Genomic DNA, 14,385 nt, shown 5'->3' with positions numbered 1-14,385 from the left:
CTTATTAGAAACATAAAGTACTACTTTTACTGTGTTACATATTAACCTGGGCACCATCAATTACACATAAACTCCCAGTTGATGTGAGATATTCAAAGAATATCTTCAGATAAGCCTCTCTGCTTTTGTATAAAGGAAAAAAAAAAAAAGCTTTCGGTTAAATTAACCCCTCATTACTGTATGCTAGGTGAAATTAGACGTTGTGGGAGAAAAAGAAAGGGGGAGATAAGGTTACAGTTGCTTCTGTTCCCGCTGAATTTTTATTTTTTTTTAAATTAACTCACAAGGAACAAAAGAGTGTAATGAAGCATATAATGCCCTGCACTGGACATCTCTACAGCCTATTCTTATCTGCTCCTCGGCAGTCACCGAAGGCAGATTATTCTGCGTACACATTGTTAACAATTACTTTTTAATCTGCATTAGCGAATTAACATAATGACTGACAGTGGAAGAGAAAGCTTATTTGTTTAGAGGCTCAGAAGTTACTTCTCTCACTGAAGTTGCCAAGCTGAGCTCTGCTTTGCTGCAACTTGTGTGCGAGCTGCAAAGTAAGGCCTACGCTTGTGTGGCGTTTATGCGGAATGGCTTATTTCAACACCAGCCACATAAAAAAAACTAAACAAACAAACAAACAAAAAAAGTTCCTGATGTTTACATCTAAATTGTGAGAGACGCTAAAGCTACACCTCGAGCGGACATTTCCCTTTGCGGGTTTTTCGCTGCCCCACTAACAGGAGCGCTGCTTATTTACTCAGAACAGAAAGCCAGCCGCCAAGGCAGATGCTGCTTTGTATTTTGCAGATATCCAAAATACTTTTAAACGATTGCCATGGTCACAGAGAGTTTTGGAGTCAAAAAAAAAAAAAAAAAAGAAGCTCTGCCTCTTGAAGGCTATTACACCAGCTGCCCCGCTCGTCCTTGCTTGGCAATAAAAGCGGCAACAGCAACTAGATTGGCTGAACACGTCGCCTCATCACAGTTTTTAGCGTAAAAAGTGTGCAAATAGCCCAAAATATCAATGGATTACACAGTGATACAATTGGTCCTGCAGGGAATACACAGTGATGTAATGAAGTTTTACCTCCGAGGACTTTGTTACTACAAAGCTAAACAGTGATTGTATTTCAGAGTTGCCATGTGACTTACATTAAAGCTGATAAATACAGAACAGAGAAAGATATATTCTTTACAAAACCTGCATCTTGTGAAAGTCGGTGTTTAATAGTCTTCTGTATATATAACAGAAATCACAGAAAATGATCCTACAACGTTGGTATACAATCATACTGTTCAAGCCCTGACTGCTTTTGGATCAGTTAAAAATACTGTGCACGGATATTACAGCCAGTTATTCCCTGAATTTCTCTGAATTAAAGGTTTTCATCTTCTCTGCTGTGGGCGTGTCTGGATTATGTGCACTCATATTTAGTCCAGAATAAAAATAAATAAATAAATATATATTTAAAAAAAGAAATCGTGCCTCTCATTTGATGCTTATGTAGGTTCGGAGGCTGTTACAACCTTGTCATATGCGTTAAGCCCTCCAGGATCTCACACTGTCGCCTCTCGCAGTTTTTCCAGTGGAAATAAAGTCAGGAGCTTGAAGGGTGACGAAGTAGAACTGCAGACAGTTGTGTTAATTATGGGATGGTGAAAGGAAAAGTACTGATTTAAGTTACTGGGTAAAAACATAGTTCAGATTCTGGAGAACAAAAGTAGAAGTAGGAGTAGAAATTGTTACCTTTGGTGATACACAAAACCTTTTTTAAAAACTCCATTTATTAATACAAACACCTTTAAAAGTACAGCAATGAAGTGCAGGTATGAAATGTGTGGTGTCGAGCCCAATGGACATTATTTTCATCCTGGAGGGTCACTTGGGAGTTTACCAATAACAGCAAAAATGTACATGTTGCACATAGTTTGCTGCAGAGCCTTTGTTTTGTAATTATATCTGTTAACCGGATTTTAGATTTTTTTTTTTTTTTTAAATCTCAGGCTGGAAGTACAATATCTATGGACTTTATCAGCATATGAATATAAATGATATTTATTTTGCAGTCCAATCACAATGAAAATTTAAGAATGACTTTTCGATTTTATGTTTTTTGTTAATAATAAAAAGTTTCAATTTCAATAACATTATATTCTTCAGCTATTCATAAGTTCCTCAATTATTTAAAACAATTTCAAATACAATCGGAATACACATAGTTCATTCGTCTTTACAGGGAATCTGTCAGCATTTCATCACGCTCGCTTTATTGAATTATGAATTAAAGTTGTCTCTTCTATTGGCGCCGTCCTGCTGACAGGTGCGTTTGATGTCATCGTTTTGGCCAAAAGGAGCCGAAGAGCTTAAACTGACAATTTATTCTCGCAGACCGGGGAGTTAACTTTAGTCATGAACCCATGAATGACTGACTGAAGCCCACCAACAGACCCACAGCCTCATTACCAGGAGAGAGTACAGACTGCAGCCAATCGCCTGAGTTGAAGAAACAAGAAGATTCCTCAGAGCAGACGGCAGCCTTAATGAACTCAACAGGGTACTCTGCCAGTGCCCTTGCACACACCGCAACACCTTATGACTAATGTATGTGAGGAGAGGTTGAACAGTGCCAAGGTGCCCAGCATGTAAATCACTCATTTAATTAAACAGTTGCTAATAAAACAGATGAGATAAATCTTGTGTTCAGGGTTTTTTTCTTTTTTTTTTTTTTTTTTTTGTCTTTAATTTTCATCCTGTTTTCAGGGATGAGTAGAAGTTAACATGCTGTGTACAGTGGGTCATTAACATCGCCGCTGAAATGAAACAATAGTGCAGGCTGCCACCTGCCAATTAAGATAATAAAGTTTCCGTACAAAAAGAAAAAAGAAGATGCGTGACCTAGAAGCTGCACATGGGCAGGTCAGATTTGTTCCTTTGGTTTGTAATTACCTGCTTTGCTGGCACCACCCTTTAATTAGCAGCTCATCCATTCAATGTCACATATTGCTCTTTTTAGCCTGACGGAGGCAGCGATTAGTGTCGGATAGTTTTATTGATACCATTGAAGCTACCTGAAGCTGCACATTCCGGTTGGCACAGTCTCCATTAAAGCGTCGGGGAGCAGCGGTGAGGACAAGGAATAAAACCAAGGGGCTTGACAGTAGCAATTTGCATGAGGCGGTATTGTTTTAATAGAACCACTGACTTGAGATTGCTTTGGGAATTGAGGGCAAGAATGAGGACAGAAGAGCGGATGTACAGGGATCTTGGAACAGAGCCCCATTCTTCTTTTTTTTTTTTTTCTTTTTTTTCCCCCCACCAAGTCAGCTGTGGATTGGTTTCTTCTTCTGACCGAAGCAGGGTTTTATTTGTCTGGCTTATGACGACGGGAAGACGGGAGACTGCTTGGCGCAGAGGATGAGCTGCTGCTTTTCCCACAATGACTTGATTCAATAGATGCGTTTGTAATTTCTGAAACATGTCATGAAATATTTCTTCTCGGTTTCTTCTCTGTAGATGTAGCTAAATAAGAGAACCCACACTTTCTCGAGAAAATTTGTTTTTTGTGGTGAACATATGAAAATAAAGGAAATGTATAAAACGGGAATTACAATTAGAATTTGACAATTTAATGTGAGAGTCAAATACACAAGTTTCACCCCGGTGAGAGACGATGACAACTCTGCTTTGATTGATGTGAAAAGGTTCTGCTGGTGAAGTGAATTTAATCACTATGCAGGAGAGATAAAATGTATCCCATCCTGCTGAAAAAAACATAAAAAAAATGAAGCAGAAGGAGGTGCATAGACGAGAGGGGGGCTTACAGGCCAGGCCGAGGCAAATTGCCCCCTGGTTATATGTTACCTGCAGCCTTTCACGTTAATACACACACGTTTGTAAACCTTTGACCATTTTATTATTATTGTCATAGATTATTATGACATACCCCATCATGGTTTTGTTGCTCATCAAAAACTCAAATCTAAGAATATCACCACAGTATGCACAGCATTTATTGCCCCTTGCTGTGGATGACTGAAACACGCAGGAGCACCTTAATATAAATTTGACTTCTGAAGATATGAATATCCTGAAAGCCCTTTAAGTTTATCGCGGCTGAAATGATAAATCATTTGCTCTCTGTGCCTATGTAGTGGCCTTATTTGTTATTTTTTTTACTAGCCACCTTATCTGTGCACGATTTATCTTGATTATCATTTGGTAGTTTGTGGCAGTAATACCTGACGATCCATTCATCTCTCACCTTCTGGCCTTAACCTTCGCATTAGCAATCGTCACTGGGAAGACGAGGAGGGTCATTGTCTGTGACTCGGTGAACAAACTTAATTCAAAGAGGATGACGCAGGTCAGAAGAGATTGAAAACATCCGTGCTTCAACTTTATAAGGCATTTCGAACAATCACTTATTTGACAAATACACAGGAAACATAGAAGAAACGGTGCTCTTCACATTTAGCCGAGCAGTGAGATACAATACGTGACCCTCCAATCACAACCCGCTCGGCCACATCTGACTTTACACACATATGCAATAAGTCTTTAGTTAGGTGCAGATTTCAAGTTTCCAGTGGTTGTGTTGGGAATGGAAATGACTCAGGACATGAAACACTCGTCAGTTGAAACCCTTGAGTAACAGAAAGCAACATGAAGCACTTAAAGCATGGCAGGTAGGCTGGAAGAGCACATAGAGATGGTAATCAAATTGAATTGTATATGACCTTTGCTTCTAAAGAGGCATGGACTTGTTCATACTACCTGCCATTTGCTGTTCAGCATCGAGGGGTATAGTTGTGTTTACTGTCTTCTGTGGAGGCAAAAACTAGTGCAGAAACATTGTACTCAAGTCAAGTGAAAGTACTATTACTGGAGTACTCAAATTATATTAAAAGCAATCTATTTATATAACTATCCAGTTTACATTTAGGCATTATCTGGCGGTCAGCGAGGCCAGCTTTGTATCTCCCTCCTTCCCAGCAGGTGTGGCTGCTCATGAATTAAGGTTCCTGTGAAGAGGGGTAGGGACTGCAGCCTATTCTCCTCCCTCATTCCGTCCTGGAAGCAGCAGCGGAGATCTGTGATTGTGTGTGACTGCATGGAGTTACTTTTGGTTTTCTTCTCCTGTGTGTTTCTGGTAGGTCCAGTAGTTCAGTTTTTTGCTGCTTTAGTTGGTCTATGTTAGGATAGACCAATAGACCTGTTCCACCGACAAGGGGGGGGGGGGGGGGGGGGCCTTCATTCTGCCTGGCCTGCGGGGGGAGGTTGTTTGCTGGAAATGGTGTTTGGTGTTAATGGACTATAGGATTATTAGAAATTCACATCAGGTGTTGGTATCACTCCAAAGATAATTTTGATCCAATATAACTCCCTTCCATCATTTTTATTCACGCCAACATTTATTAGTTGACCTCCGTGTAACAGCCATATTCTGTGTGTGTTGTTCGGTGCACTTGTGTTTTTGAAGTGAAGAAAACGTTAAGCTGGATTTGCAGATGGATGTACGTTAAATAGAAGTTCTTCTGATCCTCAAACGTTTATTCAAATATCAGTTTACAGCCTGGTTTGTTTGTTTACAGCCTCAGGACAGAGGTATCTCTTCATATGTCATGATCAGCAGCTCCAGGCGATGCCTTAGGATTGTGAGAAGCAGTAGAAGACGATGACGTGCGTTACAATGTGCATTAAGATTTCAGCTTTGCCGAAGATGGGTGAAACAAGCCAACCGTCCCATGGATTTGTTGAGACACAGTTTCATGTTTTTATCGATTCATCTCGGCTGTTGTGTGGACGGTTACAGCTGAGCTCCAGCCTTTCACCTACTGTCCTTTACAGAGCCACTCCGGGCCTCGATAAACACAGTCCCACCGGCCATAAAGGCATTGTAACTTCTCTTTCTCCAGATAGGAGTCTGAAGACCAGGGTAGAGTTAACAGCTGCCTCCAGCCCAAACTGACGTATTGATTGGAGCAATGGAGTTCCTCGCAGCACAGAGGTAAGCCTACCTGCATTTTCGCTGAAGAAGAGAAGGAGAGAATGCTGCATTTTGCTGCATAATGGCTACCTAACTGCCTGGAGTGTCCTCAGAAAGGCAGCCAACTCCTTGGGCAGCTCGCTCGGTTCCTTATAGCCGAGTGCGGTGGAGCGCCTCTCCATGCTGCCTATCCATCATGCCCCGAGTGAACACAACAGATGCAGTAATGTAGGACTTAACAGTTTAAGCTTTTCTCTATGTTGCGCCTTTATTAAATTTGGTGTCAGTGTTGGAGCAGCAGAGAGTCTCTATGGGCAGGTTGATAGGTAGACAAAAGTCCAAGAGGGAAAACCACTCCTGTATAACAACTCTTTGAGGGGGGGGAAAAAAAAAAAAGCTGAGAGGAAGTCTCCTGTGATTTAAAGGTTACTGATTTGATGTCTGCTGAAGGAAGAAAATAGGAGCATGTTCATTGGCCTTAAATCCGATGGGGAGTTTTATAACCTCCTGGTTGAAGTGTGTGTGTGTGTGTGTGTGTGTTCAGGTATGGAAGATATGTACTGTATTAGTTCAAAAGCTCAAATAATACCAAGTTATAGAAGAATATTTACGCATTTAGAAAATAATTTCTCCTGGGAGAAACTGTGCTTGGTCAACTTGGATATAGTTATGATATACATAGTTGATTTTAAGTACATTACTATTCTTCTGCTCAGGTCTTCGTTTGTGTGGCTAGTTATTTTACCTTCATATTTTATTAGCTGGCTGACTGCTGCATTCCGATTTGATAATCCTCTGAGAAACGCGTTTGAGATCCTGAAAGCCCGTCCTTGATCGAGCACAGGGAGCTCAAAAAAATCGCATTCTTTGCAAAGCCAGCAGCTGGTTTTTTTGTTTTCTTCGAGTGACGCTCTACAATAAACTAGTTTAATTACTGACTAAAATATGCAGAGGATATGTTGGCTCACTGCTCATCAAAAGGTGAATACAGTTGTGCTTGCAAGGATAATTAATCATGACCACAGATGTAGTTTTCTTTCAAGTAAAAATCAAAGTCCTAAAGTTTCTATACAGCTTATTGTCTTAGCCTCGCATGTGAATCAGAAGCATTGGCAAGTCTTACACCCTCTTGAGTTCAATATCTGACAACCAGCTTCTCTTAAAGTGAACAAATGTTCATGTATCGTTGTTCAAAGGAGAACCATAGACACCCCCACCTCTGGAGGTCAGCCATATACACAAATCCATTTCCTGATTATGTTCAGGTTCAACGTGAACTCATGCTGGACTACAATGAAGACACAGCAATAATGAAATGAAGCTTCACAATCAGGACGACGGGCATGCAAAGCACTGGACTAACATCAGATACCAGTGCTTGCAGCCAAAACATTGAGCGCTTTCCTGAAACTCTAAATGCTGTCATCAAATGTAGATGTTGTACTTAAAGACTGGATTTTGTGCATATAATACCAACAATTATATCGGTGGTCACAACAGTTGTTCCTTTAAAATATAATTGCAGTGTATTACAGCGCTGAGAATTCACCTAACGCACAACGATTTTCTTCTGCAAAGAAGGTAATGCACACTTTTTGCAAATTGGAATAGTGTCGGCTGGGACAGGTTTTACTGCACGTGCGTTCAACAACCAAAACCTGCATATGGTTTCCCTACGATCAGAACTCGATGTGAGGCCACAATATCAAAACGATACATTTTTAACACTCGGGAGAAGTTGTTCTATCATTAGAGAGACGTTCTTTTCACCCACATCATACTCGAGAAGAGAGAAGAAATAATCCCAGCAGAGGTAACGGTGGTGTTTTCTAACTTATTAGCTTTACTGGTGCGAACCAGGGAACTAAACCATTTATTTTAAGACAAGCTGACTGCAGTAAGAGAGTTGTATAGCTAGTAAATCAGCTGAAAAAAGATGTTCACTTATCCATCCATCTTCTCTACCACCAAAGATAATTCAAGCTTTTTAATCATTCAGCAGGTTAAAACAATTTAATGAGTTTTTTTATCATTCATAAACCCTTTTCACATATACATTATTTTTTTATGTATCGCATTTACAAATGAACTGATACAATACTTTTAACGAATCCTCGTATGGTCCCAACCGCTTGTATGTTCGGGGGCACAAGCCCACCACTGGACAAATCCCACATTGTTTTCTTATGAACAAAAATCTTATTTCACAGTTGTGGAGACCTTTTTTTTTTTCTTTTCCCATTTCACCTTTTGTTTTTACCTCTCACTCTTTCGCTTCCATATTCTGACAGCGTTTGTAAGTCCTAACCTTTGGCTCACAGCTCACTGTGCTGAAAATGACACACTTTTAGAATACATGGCTTTTTTTTTTTTTTTTCCCCTCCCCATAGCTTTTTTTTTTTTTTTTGACTTTTATTCATCTTGGGAAAGTCAGTTGAGCATGGCCGCTCTGTTCCAGCTATGCCCTGCTTAACATTCATGGTGCAGCGTGCACACATTCACGCCTGGGAGCAGCTCAGCACAGCCCCAGTCCGCAACCGCTGACCACTGCGGAGCTCCGGTGGAGAGCGGCTGAGGTTAAGTGTCTTACTCAAGGGCACCTGGACGAGAGCAGCGACAAGGCCTCCAAGGCCTGACATGACCTTCGCCCGTTCTCCGCTTAATGGAGCTTCTTGTAAGATGAATATACATAAATACTTGAGGGAAGGAGGGTAAACATTTGCCACCTAAAAAGAAGGAAAACAAAATTAATATTAATATATCTTAAGTTCTTGTAGGCCGTAAACTACTTGATTCTTGAAGTTCTTGACCCCGAAAAACCTCCGCAGAGAGTCTCTCTTGAGCGTGCCTGTTTATTTAGCTTCTTTTTTTTTTTCCCCCTTCTTCCGCCTATGCTTTGCATATCTGCCTTGCTCGTACTGTCCCTGAGGTTTAGAGCTAAATTTTTCACAACAGCAACTGCAATAATCATCTCTATGGTAACTCAGTGAAAAAGGCTTTGCTGCATTTGAAGCAGAGAGGACAACAAGTGAGAGCGAGCGGAGGGGGGGGGGGCATGCTCTGGGCTTTTAATTTTATTTTCAGCTCATCTCCCACCATCAGTAATTTGCTATGTTTTAAGTCCATCACTCAACCACTTGAGAATCCCCAGATCACATCAAAAATGGAATTGGGTGAATGCAATTTTTCCTGCCAATTCTGCTCTGTTAAGAAAAAGAAAATGAAAAGAAAAAATCTAATTGTGCTGTCAGATGTTATTCTCTCCGGCAGCGTGTCTGACTCTTCATGCCTGAGACTAAGAGACAGTGCTGCCTGTCTTCTCGGGTGTATCGATGAGGGTCAGGAGGAAAACCGCAAGTGCCCGTTTGAAATAGTTGCCGTGGTCTTATTCTTAAGACGGTACATTTGCTTTATAAATATCTCACGTGCACCATCGATCAGCTGGATGTAGTCGCTTTTACATTCTGGACTGTTGTTGAGATATGGGGGCTATAAGTGGTACTGCTGGAGTCACACATGAATAATCTATGTGTCCACGAAATTCTGCTCTCATCCAGCTGGGAAATGAATACCAAACCAGCAATGCTCAGCGAGGTATGGGACTCAAATCCCCGGCTTTTTACTTTTATCTTTTTGGAGCAAATATTTGTCCCATGAATTTCTCGGCCAACTGTTCCCAAAGATATTATATTCCCAAGATACGGCACAGGTTCTCGCCACCATTTATTCAAATCTTTATTATCAGTTTAGCCGCTTCTTAAAGCTCTTTGCTCAGGGAGTAGTATGGCATTCATAAGTTTGCTGTTGGAATATGCAGGTTTTTTTTTTTTTTTTTTGCGTTTCAAGCCGGTGTGAAAGGTATTCGTCTGCTGCCGAGCGTCTGAGCAGAGGGTGTTAAGTGTTGGTCCTGCCTGTGAATGCATCGCACCGCTGACATTAATTAATCCAACAGGTTTGACTTAAAGGTCACAGCCCCGGGGTCAGTCAATAGAGCCATCGCTCGCAGAGGGACGTCACCAAATGAATGAAATGAAAATGTGAAAACTAAGCGGGAATGGTGTGTGTGAGTTAGTTAGATTATATACACTGTCTGGACAGGTGATTGTCATATTTCAAATGAGCAGAAGGCAAATATCGCAACCAGAGAAATGCATGAATAAATTTGCCAGTAGCGCGGTAGTACTGTTTAACACAAATCGACAGTCAATCAAATTTCTCTGGGCTCATTACATTTACACGTGTAAACAGGGGAGGAGCTGATACCTCTGTGTCTTTCAGATTGTTTGCTCCGGCTTCAGCCAAAGTTTCTGTCTCGAGGGATATTTAAATAAAAAGAAAAGTTTAAAAAAGTTTAAAAAAGTATCAAAATATATTTGTATCACGAAAGCCTGTATCATCAACAGATTCCAGGTCGTGCACCATTTAGTCAATGAGAATCATTTAAATTAAAACAAAAAGGACAAGATTGTTATGTTTTCTTACATGACTGAGTCACATTGATCTCCTTGATCAGTCTTGGAATCTACAGACCGGTGAGGAGCCCCTCATTAATCCTGAACTAACTCAGTCGTGCTGACAGCATGGCGAGAGGTGTTTGGGGGATCAGTAACAGTATCAGTCGCTCGTATCCACAGCAGCTGTGATGAAATCAAGGCCTTAACATCAACATTACCTTATTAAGATCCGCCTGCTGCTGTTTGAACATTGTTCATCTCGACTGTTTTGTTCCTGCTGCTTCTTCCTCTTCATCAGTAGTTCATCCATTTCCTTCAAGAACAGGTGTTATGCAGTTGGAAATACCAGATTCGAATAACAACTAACCCAAACGGACCAAAATAATGTGTGCACACCATCATTTGACTTCAAACTGATACTGACGGTGCTGACAGCTCAGCTGGTGTGTGTCTGCATCTCGGTAATAATACAGCACTGAGCACATTTCTCAAACCTTCTAATGGAAGGTTTGAAGCATCACTGCATTCACAAAGAATAATAGTAAAAAAAAAAAAGAAAGAAGAAGAAGCTTGATTTGATATATTTCTTCACAAAATCTAAAGTACTTCAGTAGAAATGGAAGGACTGGAAAGTAATGTGTATCTTGTGGTTGTGCATCCGGCGACAAACATTAGCATGTTGAGCCTGTGAGGTTACTGGCAATGATAACATATTTATTTGCAGATTTGGGGGAAGTTAATGCTCCAGTGAATCCAGCCAATGATAGCAATTCATCTTGCCAACTGAACTCGTATGTACCCGGTGTTCACGGTCTGCAGCTCGCTCCCACCCTATCCAAACCTCCTTTTTTTTCTTCTTCTTCTTCTTCTTCTTCAAAAAGGAGAATATGCACAATCAATCATAAAACTAAGCTCTGAATCTAAATGTGTTTTTGCTCCTTGCCATTTTATTTTAATGCATTATCAGTTCTAGAGACTGTCGACTTTCTATCGTTGTTTTCTCGCTTTTTTAAAACATTTTTATTCAAAGGTTTAATCTGTTGTGGTTAGGACTATCACCGTAAAGAGAAAATGTCCCCGTGTGTGCGTTCCCCCGACATTGCCCTCAGTAAGCTGGCATGAGTTCCAGTCCCATCGCGACCCTAAATTGGATTAAATGCAGATGAAAGATGAATAAGACATGAGACTGCACTTGCGTTGATCAGCTATCCACACTATGGTCTTGGGGGTTCATAAGCGTGTTCTCTAAGATCGATCGGTCCAGTCTCCACCCGACACCATAGGGAATCCGTGATTTATACTTCATGCAAAAGATAGACAGAATAAAAATTAAGAAATAATGCAAATGAAAAGGGGTGAAGCTTGCGGTACGAGCACTCATGTAATCTGGCCATTAATCCATTAATCTATTAATTCACCACGAATGGTTCTCTTTTGAAAGCAGAGGACAAGGGGTCTCACCTATGCATGCAGTTCCAAAATTATTGTGGAGCGACACCATACACCTATCCATTACTTAGTTACTTCTTCCGAGAACTTTAAGAAGTCTGCTCTGTCTCTCTTGACGACCAACGATGCACTCTTTCAGCTGTTATGCAAAATTTGTGTGGGGAAACAAAGGAGAGCAGGGAGATGAGAAAAGGCCACTTTTAATGTATTATCGGCTCATTTTGACTGACAATCTGATTTTGTAATTCCCAAATGTTTTCTTGTTTTTCCCCTTTTTTTTTTCTGAGAAATGAGCTACATTCTACATACCTGGTTCTCTCAAAACCAAAAGGGCATAAACAACATGTTTGTCTCGGCATGAGCTCTGCTCCTCACCCGGCGTTCATAATATCATAATGACGACAACGACAAATGTTTACTTGCTCCCAAGTCCCAGAGTGGATTATTAGCTCTGCGCCTTTTTAAAAGCCGATATCAAAAAGATATCTCCCTTTCCCCTGTGGTACATCTCATGGCCTATAAGTGTCCTCTTTTCGTGTGTGTTCTCTCAGTTTGCTGAAAGACGACCCGCTTCTCTCCCCCTGTAACAGTGAGTTTGAAACCAGTGTGACTTACCAGGCGCTGAGAACATTTTTTCTTGGATTTTCTGCCTCTGTTGTATTCACACAACAAAGACAAGTCACTGTTTTCCAACAAAATGGACTAATTAGGATGGCTGGCTACCAGTCACACTGGGTTTTAATCTGCTCCTCGCAGTGCAGAGGTTCTGCTTGACTTTACAGTTTGTCGACTGCCAGTGACTAAACTGCTGACAAGGGATGGGGACATTAATAAGAATATCACTTCTGCTACGCTGGGCGCTCACATCTAAATGATGCCGTTCAAATTGTACATAGTGGGGTTCTTTTTTTTTTTTTTTTCACACACACGCCGCTGGAGAGCGGAGCAATTTCAACACAAAAGTGGCTCGAGAGTAGGGTGGAGATTAGATAACTGCTGTCATTACAAAGGATCGGCAGTGCCACGCTGGACTCCATCTTATGCATTATAAACATTTGTTTAACACGCTGCCGTTCACTGCTTAACTGATATAATATGTTGAAATGAATTAGAAGAGCCGGCAGTGTTACTGGTGTCCTCTTATTCCCATCCAGGGGAGGCTAACAAGATGAGAAGAATGTGACAAAGAGCATACAAAATGTCTACTGCTGAATAAATGACAGCCTGTCCTGGAAGTGACACGGAGCTTCACACATACCAGGAGGCACAAACCATTAGCAGAGTGCGAAATGGACTGATGAAGACAAATTTTGTGTTGTGGGACTGTAAATTACAGTTTTTTGGGGAGCAGGAGAGAAGGGGGGGGGCAGTTGAGAGGTTTGGATATGTGGGTGTACAAGCAATGAGCATGAATTGTGCATGAGCAAGAGTCTGAGCTGAACACTTGCATAACAACTTTGCTGGGAGAGAAATGCGGCTCGCAGGAGCTGAAAGGAAAGCACGAGGTGTTTTTTTGAAGACATTTTGTCGTCTTGTTCACATTAAACGAACTCTGTGTGATTATGGTTTGCACATTAAGGGTGCTCATGAAATATTGAAGGTTGTTACGAGCACCATCCTCCATAGATACAGGAAGTTTTAAAATGTATAATATACTTCTTTTTTTTTTTTAAAGGTTTGCAGATGTTTACGTAGCTAATTAAGCAAACTGATTTAGCAGATTCCCTGAAGGTGCCCGGGGAAATCAGAAGTGATGCTGAACAAATGCTGAGTGAAGTGCTGCAGTGTTGCTTCATGCAAGCGTTATCATCCCGGTAATTAACCATTAAAGGAGAGCTACTGTTAGTGCTTCAATTAATATGCACCAATATCCCTTGTAATGAAAAAGAAGCAGAAATGTAATTTCTTCTTTGTACTTTGGCGAAATAAAAGTTTCAGTTTAACTGATTGGAGCATTTAAAAAAGTTGCATTATCATTTTAAAAGGCTTATTCTGGCATGGTTTAATCTGAGCCCATGACATATTTTCCTTTGGTAACCCACAGAAAATACGGCAGGTATTTTCGTCTGCAGGTGCCAAAACATGGCTGCTTTTTGCCTGAAATACTAATGAACCAGTGTCTTGTGAAGTTCTGCTCCTTTCACTTTGATCTGTTGCATTTGGAGGAGAGAGGTCTGACAGGAAAAAAAAATAAAAAACTTACCGTACTTTCTGCACTATAAGTCGTTAGTATACGTTGCATTAAAAAAAAAAAAAAACACAAGTCACACCGGACAATAAGTTATATTTATCTAGAAAGTAATTTCACAGGAACGAACATTTAATCTGGAAAGCTGGCAATTTTGATCCATCACATCCATGCCAGCACGACCATGAAGTGTGATTTCTCATGACCGGTTGTCACTATATTCACACGTTTCTACCCTTTCTCTGCAACACTTCAGCCTTCAGATGTTGCGAGGAATCAAGAGCGCCCTTCCAAATCGCACATGCACAGA

This window comes from Lipophrys pholis, assembly GCF_963383615.2.
Source record: "Lipophrys pholis genome assembly, chromosome: 5".
Classification (NCBI taxonomy): Eukaryota; Metazoa; Chordata; class Actinopteri; order Blenniiformes; family Blenniidae; genus Lipophrys; species Lipophrys pholis.
This window is presented reverse-complemented; position numbering follows the sequence as displayed.